Below are 11,652 nucleotides of genomic sequence, written 5' to 3'. Positions count from 1 at the left end.
GTCTGACACACAGACTCCCACTCAAGCTTCTTCTCTCAGCTTTTCCTCCAGCTTCTCCCAGCTTCTAAACTTTTCCACACACGCTCCACATATATATACAGTACAGCCCCTCCTCCTGATGTCCCGCCTTCCATTCCCCATAGGATGGAACTTTCCCTCCAAACCCATGACAGACAGGTAACATCAGTGCTGTATGTAACAAAGTCATCACCCTGCCTGAACCAATGAAAATACATTCAATCTGGGGGGAAATGTAGAAGAAGAACCACTGGGAGAGGGAAAGAACACAGATTGGAGGGGGGGGAACTCTAGGCTAGTTCACATTGACTTGTACATCATACAGCCAACAGAAAACAATGTAACTTGAACCATCCCAGATGTGGAGCATTTTCCACATTGATTGTCAATGTAGTTGCCCCCTTACTTAACCCAACTGCAGGGCCAGTCCTAACTAGGGAGAACTTGTAATTTATCTTTCCATTTAATAAATTTACGTATTTTTCGCTCCATAAGACGCACCTTTCCATAAGATGCACCAATTTTTTAGGAGAAGAAAACAGGAAAACATAATCTGTTTTCTTCGCTCCATAAGACGCACAGACTTTCCACCCCCCTGTTTTGTGGGAAAAAAGTGCGTCTTATGGTGCAAAAAATACAGTATATCCCACTTTCCTCCCAAAGTGGGACTCAATGTAGCATATAATAATATCTGAAAAGTACAATGGAAACCACAAGACAGGAGTAATCCAAACATTTTTTTTTAAATCATAAAGGAAAATGCCACACACATACACACTCATATACACACATAGTTAAAAGCCTGCCCGTCAGCTTCATATATATATTTGTTAAAAGTTTCCGGCAGAAAGCTAATGCTGAATTACAGAAGAATAATCAAACAATGAAGAAACATAAAAATCCAACAGCTGAGTTAGATGGAATGCTTGGCTTGACAGACCTGATTAAAAAATATTCTACTCAATAGAGACCACAGAAAATGATTTGACAGAAATCAACTGGAGGGGAAAAAACAGAGGGATGACATATATTTTCCATCTAATTATATAATAAAATCTTTAGCTCCCACTCCTCCACCAACTCTCAATCCAAAGAAAGACATTTATAGGGCCAGGAAACCACTACTTTCTCAGACGGGGAGTAAGGGAGGGGTAAAGATGCACATACTGTATTGAAACCAAGGACAGAGTGAGACGTTTTCCTGCTTGAAGCAAATGTGACCCACCCATCTTCTTCCTCGAATTCCACACACTGCAGCTGACTGGAATTGCAATTGGTTCTGACTTTGTTGATGGGAACAGGACAAGGCAGCCAAAGCTAAATCCCTTCCCCAGCACTGCAATCCCCTTTACCTAAAAGCAGACGGCAATGCCTTTGCTCCATTTCTCCCTCCTGAGCCTCACTTTCTGTAGTAAGGGAGAGAAGAGGATGAAGAGGGGAACATGGTAACAGAAAATAACATTTCTGACTTGGAGGCAAGTCAGTGCTTTTCTGCTGTCCAGAAGAACGGTGGAAGGACTGAATGGAGTGTACTGAGGCAGCACCTGACTAAATCCCTGTTTGCCATTGGTGGGATTTATGTGCGTGAATGCCTCCTTGCCTGCCTGCCTTGTCGACCTTCGCTCAGCCCATCTTTGACAGCCAATCACAATGGGCAGAAACCATCACTCACCTGAGTTCAGCAAGCTATCTGAGGTGGTGCAGGGCAGGCCATGTGGCGTATTCACCCAGCTCTGTCGTTCAACACTTTGCCACGATCTATTGGGCCAATTACCAAACATTACCTCATTCCCAACAAGCATGTGGTATGGTTTACCTTCGCAATAGATACGTCAGTAGTTCCGTATGTTCAATTACAGCTTCTTCCACATTAAAAACACCTCCACCCAAACGCAGATATACATGCTGGTCCTTGAGAGAATGAATCAAAGCATAGTTAGGCAAGAACTTCCAGCCAGATGGAGTTCTGAAGATCACGCACAATTTCTACGCTTGCACATTTATGCAGTAATATACAGTATATGGTCCTAATAAAGATATTGTCCAGATGCAAATTTTGTTTTTTAGGTTCTCTTCCAAGATACTTTGCCTCAAGAAAACCATATATCAATACATCTAACGGTTCATACTTAACTCATAACTTTTTGTGTCCCTCTAACTAAATTAGCATGGCTAGTCACTGAGGTCTATTGAGGTGAATAGCCTCTCCTGCTACATTATGAGGCTCGCCATAAGAAATGTAACAGATTTACTTCTTGTATTAAATGGTCTTTTTCTCCATGCTGTGCTTCCCTACCCTTCCACAATCTACTTTTTCCTATAGTCCAATGACTGATTTGTTTTCAGGTTTCCAAGCCAAGACAGCATCTGCAACAGCAGCTTATCATTAAGTTGTAACCAATGTATGGCAATTAGAGATGGCACAAGCCGAACTACAAACTGATCAAAACCACAAATTGGTCTGGCTCATGGTTCAGTTTGTGCGAGCCATTTTGTCAAAATGATCAAAACTGATCAAAACCACAAATTGGTCTGGCTCATGGTTCAGTTTGTGCGAGCCATTTTGTCAAAATGAAATAAAGCACTAACCTTTTTTTCCTGCTCATTGCTTTGTTTTGCTTTGACAAAATTGATGCCCCCTTCTCACTGTCCCCACTGCCTCCCTTCCTTGTCCTACCGCTCCCTCCTCTAACCCCTCCACCGCCATCTTCAGAGACAGACAGCCTGGCTTCCCTTCCAAGAGATGGACCTGCTGTCCCTGTGCATATGCGTGCCTATGGCTATGTGCATGCACAGAGCCAGCAGGCCCAGCTCCTGGAAGGGAAGCCGGGCTGTCTGTCTCTAAAGATGGCGGTAGCAGGGGAGAAAGAGAAGGAGGTGGCAGGACCAGGAAGGGAAATGATTGGGGGGGGCCGTGGGAAGGAGGAAGAGGGGTGCTGGGTGTGTGTGAAGCATTAGGTTCTCCTCCTTCAGTTACAAACCAGAAAAACTTGAACCACAAACTGGTTTGTTTTTCTGAGGTTCGGGGGTGGTTCACGGATAGCTACAAATCACCCTGATTCATCATTTTTCTGGTTCATGCCCATCATCTCTAATAGCAATTTATCCTGTGCATTTACCCTTCCCTCATAATATAAGAGAGCCAAGAAAGGAGCATGATACAGCAAATGCAATATTGGACTAGGATCCAGGGTCCTGGATTCAAATTTGTGCTGGGCCACAGAAACTCATCAGAGGTGCCAATGGTAAACCAATCCATGGACGAACATCCAGTGGATGCAAACTCTATTAGGATTGTCGTATGATAGAAGTAAATTACAATATATAAGAATATATATATGTTATATATATGACTACAAGCATGTAACAGGTGCTTTAATGGATCAGATCAAAATCCATCAAGCCCACCATTCTTTGCTACGACTACCCAGAGCCATTCCACTGGAAAATTTGAAAGTGTGTAATAATCCAGCACTTCACCACTGTGATACTGTGCAAAGAATATGTTTCAGAATCTTACTAATAAATGAGTGTACAGTGGCCATAAAAAAGGCTAGCGTGAAAGTATCCCTAAGCATGCTGATTTAGTCTTCAGCTTACTGTAAACAACGAGATTTGCTTCCAAGCAGATGTCGTTAGAAGTACCAAGATATAAAGGTAATCTCAGAAATTATGTAATTGAAATAAGAGGAGACGGGGAAAGAATAAAAAGAGAAGAGGACATCCTGGAAAAAAAGGGGGAAAGGACGAGGATTTCCTTTCAGAGTACTTTGCATAAAAGGCAGACAGTATCAATTCCATCTTTAGGAGAGAGTTAGAAGTTTATGAGCAGTGTAAATAATTGGGGCTATGATTGCCAGATAGCATAAATTTTTCCAGTGTCTTAGTTTTATTGTCCTGTGTTCATACAAAAATATTTAATTCTACATTCATAGGTTGTGGCTAAAATGATACAGATATTTACTTGTAACTGCTATTACAGTCTTTGGGAAGAACCTAATTCAAATAAGCATGCATATCAAGGTATTAATTGTGAATGTGATCCATTGTGAATGTAATATAACACTCATCACACTTATCGACCATTTCTGAACCACTTTACATTAACAAAAGAAAACTCAAGGCAGTTTACAGTAGGATAAAACTAGTGTAATTAAAAGCAATAGAACAGTAAACCCAATGTGGTGCCTTAACATAAGGTGTGAAATCCTATTGTACAGTTATGTAAATGGTACAATATTCAGAAATGAATTGCTGTCAGTAAAAAAATTACCATTGACATTATCTGTTGCATAGTAAGTTGTACAACATGTCATCCTGAGAGACAGTGGCACAGGTCCTGTATGTGCAATTTTACATGGCAGAAACAAATTACATTATCAGCTCATGCTGCTAACATTTATTTTTAATGAATTAAATGCTTTTTATACCCCCATTTTTGGTTCTGACGCATCTATGGTTCCCTTTTGACCTTGGGAAGCCTTTTGGATTCTCAAAACAGGAAGGGAGACTTTAATCACAAAAAAATTGCCACAGAATCCCTGCCACCAAGATCAGGACCACCAGCAGTGATTCAGCGATAATTTTAGACAATTAAAGACAACACTTCTCAGCCCCTCAAAGCCTTCCTCAGGGCAAAGAGGAGCCCTAGAGAACACTGAGATCTAAAACAAGAGACAGGAAGTATTAATTCATTCAAAATAAATTTTAGAGGCATAAGCTGATGCCATCATAATCTTCCAACCTGTGAAGTTATGCAAACAGGATTTTGGCCAATGTGCACAGAGATTTCTTAATTTATGGCAACTCACTCCTAAAAACTACAGCATTAGCATAACTGCAGAACAGTATTTTATCCAATGCATTACAAGCCAATAGTAACTGATAACCATAACAATCAGAAAGTCTGTATATTAGAAGCTCTGATTATTGGCTTATCTATACTGTATTTAATAACTAACAAAAAGGCTTCCCCTATGAGAGGCTACTGGTCAATCTTTATGTTGTTTTGCTGCCTTATAGTTTGGGGTGATTGATTTCTTTAATATTTTACTTTCATTTAGGTCTTTGAGACGAAGCACAAACTTCCTTCTGTGCTCATGTTCCAGAGGGGTAGCCATGTTGTTCTGTTTGCAGCACTAACAAGGAGTCTTACTGCATTTTAAATATTAGGTGGGGAAAAAAACTGTTACAGTTTATGCCATAATAAATGTTTCGGACTTTAAGGAGCCACCCCAGTCTGGTTTTTACACTTTACTTGAAACTTCAGGATTAGGATAATGATTGATATTTACCTTTATCAGGAGAACTATGAAAGACAAAACATTAAAATTAAAATTTAAAAAATAAAGAATGGAGGGAAATTCCAATCACAGGGGGGAAAAGGCCAAAATAAAAACAAACGAAATGGGAAAGTGTACACTCTCTCTTCTTCTTTTCACACTGGCATATACTGTACTCTATTTTGTTGTTCATACGATCTTGGTAAACTACATCCCAAAATCTTTTTCAAAGGATACTTTTTCCCCCCAAGGAAATTCACTTTTGTCTCAGAGCTGTTGTAGATTTGGTCCAGGGCCATTTAAAGAAAAAAGGAGAGGGGGTGCACTTAAGTCACACAGGTCTCCTCTTTATTTCCATATGGGCGCATTTAAGGTAAGCCCCCCACCCACCGCCGCAATTTGCCTAAACTAGATCCATTGAGCTATTAACATGTAGATGTTAATAGCACAGAGATCTTCACAGCGCCACCTTGCCAGCCTGGAGTTAAAATTCCAAGCTGATTGTTGTGATTAGTTTCTGAGGCCCTTCCCCCACCCGCCCTTCCTCTTCCCTTCCCTCCCTTATCTTTTAGAAAAGAAAAAAAAAACATTTCCAGAGGAGAAAGAACAGTCTTTTCAGGGCCTTTAAAGACTGACCAACCAAAGAGTTAAAAAGAAAAAAAAAGAAACCTTTAAAAAAACAACAACCACTAAACCCCTCTCTTTCCTCCCAACTAAAAATAATTGATCATTTTTCTCTACTTATTATAAACATAATAAATGAAGACTTTTTAAGAAAGGCTAATCCTTCAACCTCCTTCCAACCCACCACTCCCCCCCCACCCTTTCCTCTCTTTGGCTTGTTGTTCTAACTTGCTTTTACCAATTTATCATTGACACCTTGACACCAAATTAAAATTAAGGAATCTGCAACCACCACCACCCTCTCTTTTTGCCAGACTTCCCTCCCCTTCCTTATCCACCAAACCTACATTTTTTTTTCTCAGTAGTTCTCCTGAAATTCACTAAATTCAATAAGGCAAGGAGAGACCTTGGGGATTTTAAATATCCAGCACTCTGGAAAGCCATACTATAAGAACTATGTCTAGCCTTACAGAACAAAAATCTTTATTAACCCCATTCCTATGGATGTATGCAAGGCAGTTTATCATCTTTATTTATGTATTTAAAATACATTTTTACCCTGTCTTTTCTCCTTGAAAAGGACCCAAGGCAGCTTACAACACTGAAAGACAATATTTGAAGTTGAAAACGAGTATGCAATGGTGGTTAACATCATTAAAAATATAACCCAAACATTAAATGTATGAAGATTAAAGGGCATCATCCAAGCAGGCATGACACAGGGCACAAGAAGAACATATGTTCAATCTCAGTCAGGGTTTTGTAGGAGAACCGCCAGCTGGCTTGGGCTGAAAGTCTGTGTATTTGGTTAAAGAAGAATTTGGCTTGTATTTGAGGTATGAGTTCTCTTTTGCCACTTTCTCTTTTTGGCATCCGCTTGGAAACCACCCTCTTCATACAGTGTTTAACAGAGTTTGCAGTTAGGTTTGTAGGTCTGCTATGGAAGGGTTGATATTTTATTGTATCTCACCATTTTTTTCCCTTTTAGTTTTCAGGATGCTTTAAAGCAGAATGTAACAAAGTGCACTGGAGTCAGCGGTTTGTAGTGGTTGACCTAGAAGACTCTTTTTTGTGTGTGTGTGAGGAGTACAACATCTGTTTGATTTACTGTAATTAAAAACCCAAGTTCAATTGCAGTATACTTTGGACAAGGCATATTTCATCTAAAGATGAGACAACAAGAACATTTTGAAGTTAAGCTGGAATTCTTCTGAATTGTTTCCTCTGAATTGTAATGGTCTTGAAAACAACACTGTAAGGGGCATTTATACTTTTATAATAGATACTATTGCTTACTTCAGCTGGTTGGATAGTTCAATGGTTTAAGTATCTGGTTGCAGAGCCAGAGGCTGGGAGTTCAATTCCCCACTATGCCTCCAGGGAGAAGAGCCAGCCTGGGTGGCCTTGGGCAACCTACACAGTCCCAGGATGCCCAAAGAGGAAGGGAATGGTAAACCACTTCTGAGTATTCTCTACCTGGAAAACCCTGGAAAAAAGGGTTCATCATGAGTCAGATGGCATCTGATGGTGATAATTGCTAGCTTCCAAAAAAATTATTTATTTTTAATATTATTGAAATAGAGCAACATAGTATGTCCCAAGTGTTAAGAATTCATAATACTTATTTTCTTAGTTAGTCTTACAACAACCCTGTAAAGCAGGTCAGGATGAGCCCCTGTTATATTGTAAAGGGGTGAATAGCTTGCCAGTAAATAACTGAAGATGCAAGATAATTCTTTGGATTCATTACTCTCAAGGAAAGCAGCTTGTTCACCTCCTGAGATTTGCTGTCAGGACAAATTCACTTTGCCCAGAGAATATGCATGACTCTGGAGAAACAACATACATAGAAAGTTATGCATGTACTTGAAAATGCAAACAGCGAGCATAACTGAACAAGTGGGGGGGGGGGAATCCCACAAACATGTAGTCAATGAGGGTAGGCATAAATGAGATAAAATGCATACAAATGTAGTCAGTGGGGAAAATGTGAATGAAATGCAGTGGTGGGGAAAACCAGTGTGTCACATTTAACCCAGTATGAAACATGAATGGGAAGGAAATGTAGGTGGCCACCAGAAAAAACATCAAGAGATAGAGACTGCACTGTTTTCATGTCCCTGTAGGGGCAGATTACACACAAATGTCTGTTTTAGGACCCAGGCAGTGTTTTTTTTTAATCACAAACAAAATAAAAACATGTCCACATTCACTGCTTCTCAAAATTTGTCCATACTGTACCATCACAGGATTGTCTTTCCCCAGCTGCATGCAAAAGATAAACAAATAAGTCTATATACCCCCCCCCTCTTTGGGGAGGGGAACAGGCAACCCTTAGTGGAACTAGGAACTAGCCTATGGCCTCGAAAAAGATTAAATGACTCCTCCTTTCTTGCAATATGATGAGTCCCAAGGCATCACCTTCTTGGAGATGATGAAGAAGATCGATCTCCCTTGCCTTCCTTCCACAAAAGTTCCCTGGAATGACTTTTTCTTTAATACTAACCATGTGATGGCCTCTTCCACCACATTAAAAGGCAGCGGGCTAGCTAGGGGTACAGCACCAAGTCATGCCTCTCTCCTCTAACCCCTTCCTGCCACCTCTGCCCATCTGCCACCGAAGGCAGCTTCTTTGTCCTGTCTTATTGTTAGCCGAAACTGACCTCCATGCTCCTAAATGCTGTTGCCTTTTTCTCTCTTTCCAAAGTTTATTTAGGATCTTGTTTGGAACTCAGACAAACAAACAAAGACAAGGGCTCCTGTTGAAGGGAAGAGGGAATTTCAGGCAGTGTTGCTTGCATTACAAGCAACCCCTGCTGAACTTCTGAAATGTTATAACTAGAGATGGGGACAAATTTAAAAAGTGGTGATTTGTTTTGATCAGTTATTTGTCAAGGTTAACGGATCAATGAATACAAATATACGAATATTCTTTGATGAATCGATGGATCAATCTGTTGATTTGTCTGCACTTTAAATGGCTATAACACTGGCTCCTGATGACCTAGGGACACCAAATTTGCTGAAAAGCTTCCTCAGGTGCATTTCTACAACTCCTAAAGGTTTAGTGAACATTGAATCACGGACCCCCAAGTTATATAGTTACAAAGAGGACCCCCCCCAGGAAAGCTCCCCTCAGGTACTTAGAGAACCCAGAATCACAACAGAGCTTCCTATGTCTTTCCCCAACATGCTTGCCAACTTTGGTGAAGATTAGATATTGGAACTCTGAGTTTTTCACCCACACATTGGGTCCCCCCAGGAGAGCTTACCACAGGGCACAGAAGCCCGTGGCATTGAGGGAGTTAAATTTGGCCCCAGCAGAATGAGAGGTCCTGTTGGCAGAGGCATGCATGAGGTACTGAGTTTGTCTTCAGCTCAGCACAACATTACATTTGCCAGTGAACTAGAGTTTGCCTGGAAGCAAGAAGGTATTTGGCAGCACAGCAGGCTTTTTGGCTCTGTTGGGCACTGAGGGAAAAGGCAGCAGGAAGCACGGCCTGCCACATGCTCCTGGCCCCAGAAACCCCTGTGGCTGACCTTTTGAAAGGAGGTTCCTCCTCCTGCCTCCCTTGGAGCTGCTCTTTTCTCTCTCCCAGACAGCACAGACGAAGTGCCTTCCCTGGACAGGCGCCTTGGGTGGTGCCTCTCCAGATGTTGGTGGAGGGCAGTGGAGGACAGATGCCTGGGGTCTGGCCCCCTCCAGACCACCCCAAGGCAGGTATTGTAGCGTGCCAGCCGTGGGTAATCGCTGAGTGCTGGGAAATGATCCCACATGGCCCCTCTGCCATGTTTGCCCAAATGAGGCCCCACTGCCTGCCCCTGACTGCTGGCCTGGGAAGAACTCTGTGTCCCAGGGGTGTTGCTGGTCTGGGAGGAGGGAACAGATGGCTCTGGGGATGGGGAGGGAGGGGCTGTAAAGCCTGCCCTGCCATTACTCTGGTTCCAAATCGGACTGGGGATCTTCGGAAACCAGTAACTTCTCCGATTCCTCTTGGAAGAGGAGTGACAGTTCTTTTGGCACCTCTGGAAGCTTTGGTTCCATGCCTGCCTGCAAGGCCACCGGAGGAGGGACAGTGGCACTGGTTATCATAGACATGGTTGTGCATGTGGTGGTCGTGATGACGGTGCTGCTACGTAGCCTGCGTAGCTTCGCAGCCTTCTTCCCCTTGGATTGCCCCTGAAGAAATCCCTTCATTTTCTACTGCCTGCCTAACAAACCCACTAAACAAATAAAGCAATGGCGATTGAGGAAAGAAACGAATAGAGGGTCAGAGAGTGTGTGTAAATTTTATTTTTAGAATGATGGTGGTGTAATTCTTTTCCTAAAATGTGACCTGCCTGCCTAAACAAAGCCCCCCTCAGTATAATGTAATTAGGAAAATCCCCCCAACCCATTGTGGCAGAGAAGCCAAAAAAGTCCAAAAAGAAAAGCCCTACCAGCTAAGTCTCAGTCAGAAACACACACACACGTGCACACATGCATGCACACATGCGTGCGCGTACACACACACACACACACACACACACACACACACACAAATAAGTTTTAGAAGAAAAAAGAAAGATGGATCCAGTCACCCACCAAATTCCCTGAGAGACACGAGCCTTCCTAAAATGAATTTTTGAAAACTGAATATAAAGGAAAAGAAATTCCAGTCACAGGATGACATTTCCCCCATCTCTCTCTCTTTCTCTCTCTCTCTCTCTCACTCACTCACTCACTCACACACACACACACACACACACACACACACACACACACACACAGACAGCCTCCAGAGGAAAAAAGTTTTGATTTATTTGAATTTGAAGTAAAATTAAGCCCTTCCAAAGAAGTAGCCTAAGCTACCTGAAATCCCCCCCCTAAATTCCCAGTAAAGTTGTTGATGATTGATGGATGATGATGAAAAAGAAAAATATAAGTCTTTGCTTTGTTACCGCAAAAGCGAAACTGTAAGAGCACCAGCAAGCCAGCGAGCATTGACTGTTCTCACTCCGGAAGGCATGAACAGAAGTGAGGAACGGCCAGATGGGAAAAGCTTATATGAAGCGTCTATAAAAGTAGATACGCCTTTTTGCAGCGTTATTGGCTCCTGGACATGGCAATCCAGGATCTCTGTCCTGATTGGCCAGAGCTTCGAATTGACGCCAGCAAACTCAGAGAGACCCCCAAAAGGGGTAACAAATATGAATGGATTCATGAATAAAACCGAGGAAATATTCGTCAAGCCATCTTCGTTCTGATTTACTGTAAAATTTTACAAATACGGTCCGATGAATATATGACGAATTGGCTATATTCATTAGAAAAACTGATCCATGTTTATATTCATCCCCATCTCTAGTTATAACCCATAAAGTTACATGTCTTTCCTCCATTTGCAATGGCTTCCTTAATGACTTGCCTCTCAAACCTGAATCACACTACTGTCCCTTGAGCCTCTTCTATGTATTCAAACTGTACTTGCTTCATTCAGTTTTCTGAATCTTTTACAGAAAAGAAAAGGCTCTCTGCCTTGTTCCATCTATTTCCCAGAGCTGGGCAAGTTTCAGATTAAAACTCCAGGAATAGCTTGTTTAGGGATTCAGGGAATTGTGGTCCAAAATGTTTTTCCATCCTTTGCTGCCTCCCATGCTAAGGTGGCAAGAAGGTCAGAACTGGCTATACAGTGGTGCCTCGCTTAGCGATCGCTCCGTTGAGCGATGAATTCGCATAGCGAGGGGG

The 11,652-nt window shown here is 42.0% G+C and overlaps 1 long non-coding RNA gene across 1 annotated transcript; it reads left to right on the top strand.

The window, feature by feature from the left end:
* Nucleotides 1–2,957: 2,957 nt before the first annotated feature.
* On the top strand, nucleotides 2,958–7,836 carry LOC144583735 (uncharacterized). Its single transcript, XR_013537644.1, has 2 exons — nucleotides 2,958–5,190; nucleotides 6,913–7,836. It is a non-coding gene; the product is annotated as an uncharacterized LOC144583735 (long non-coding RNA).
* The last annotated feature ends 3,816 nt before the right edge of the window (nucleotides 7,837–11,652 follow it).

Source organism: Pogona vitticeps, chromosome 6 (genome assembly GCF_051106095.1).
Source record: "Pogona vitticeps strain Pit_001003342236 chromosome 6, PviZW2.1, whole genome shotgun sequence".
Lineage (NCBI taxonomy): Eukaryota > Metazoa > Chordata > Lepidosauria > Squamata > Agamidae > Pogona > Pogona vitticeps.
Note: the sequence above shows the minus strand (reverse complement) of the source record. Positions and strands in the feature narration are given on the sequence as shown.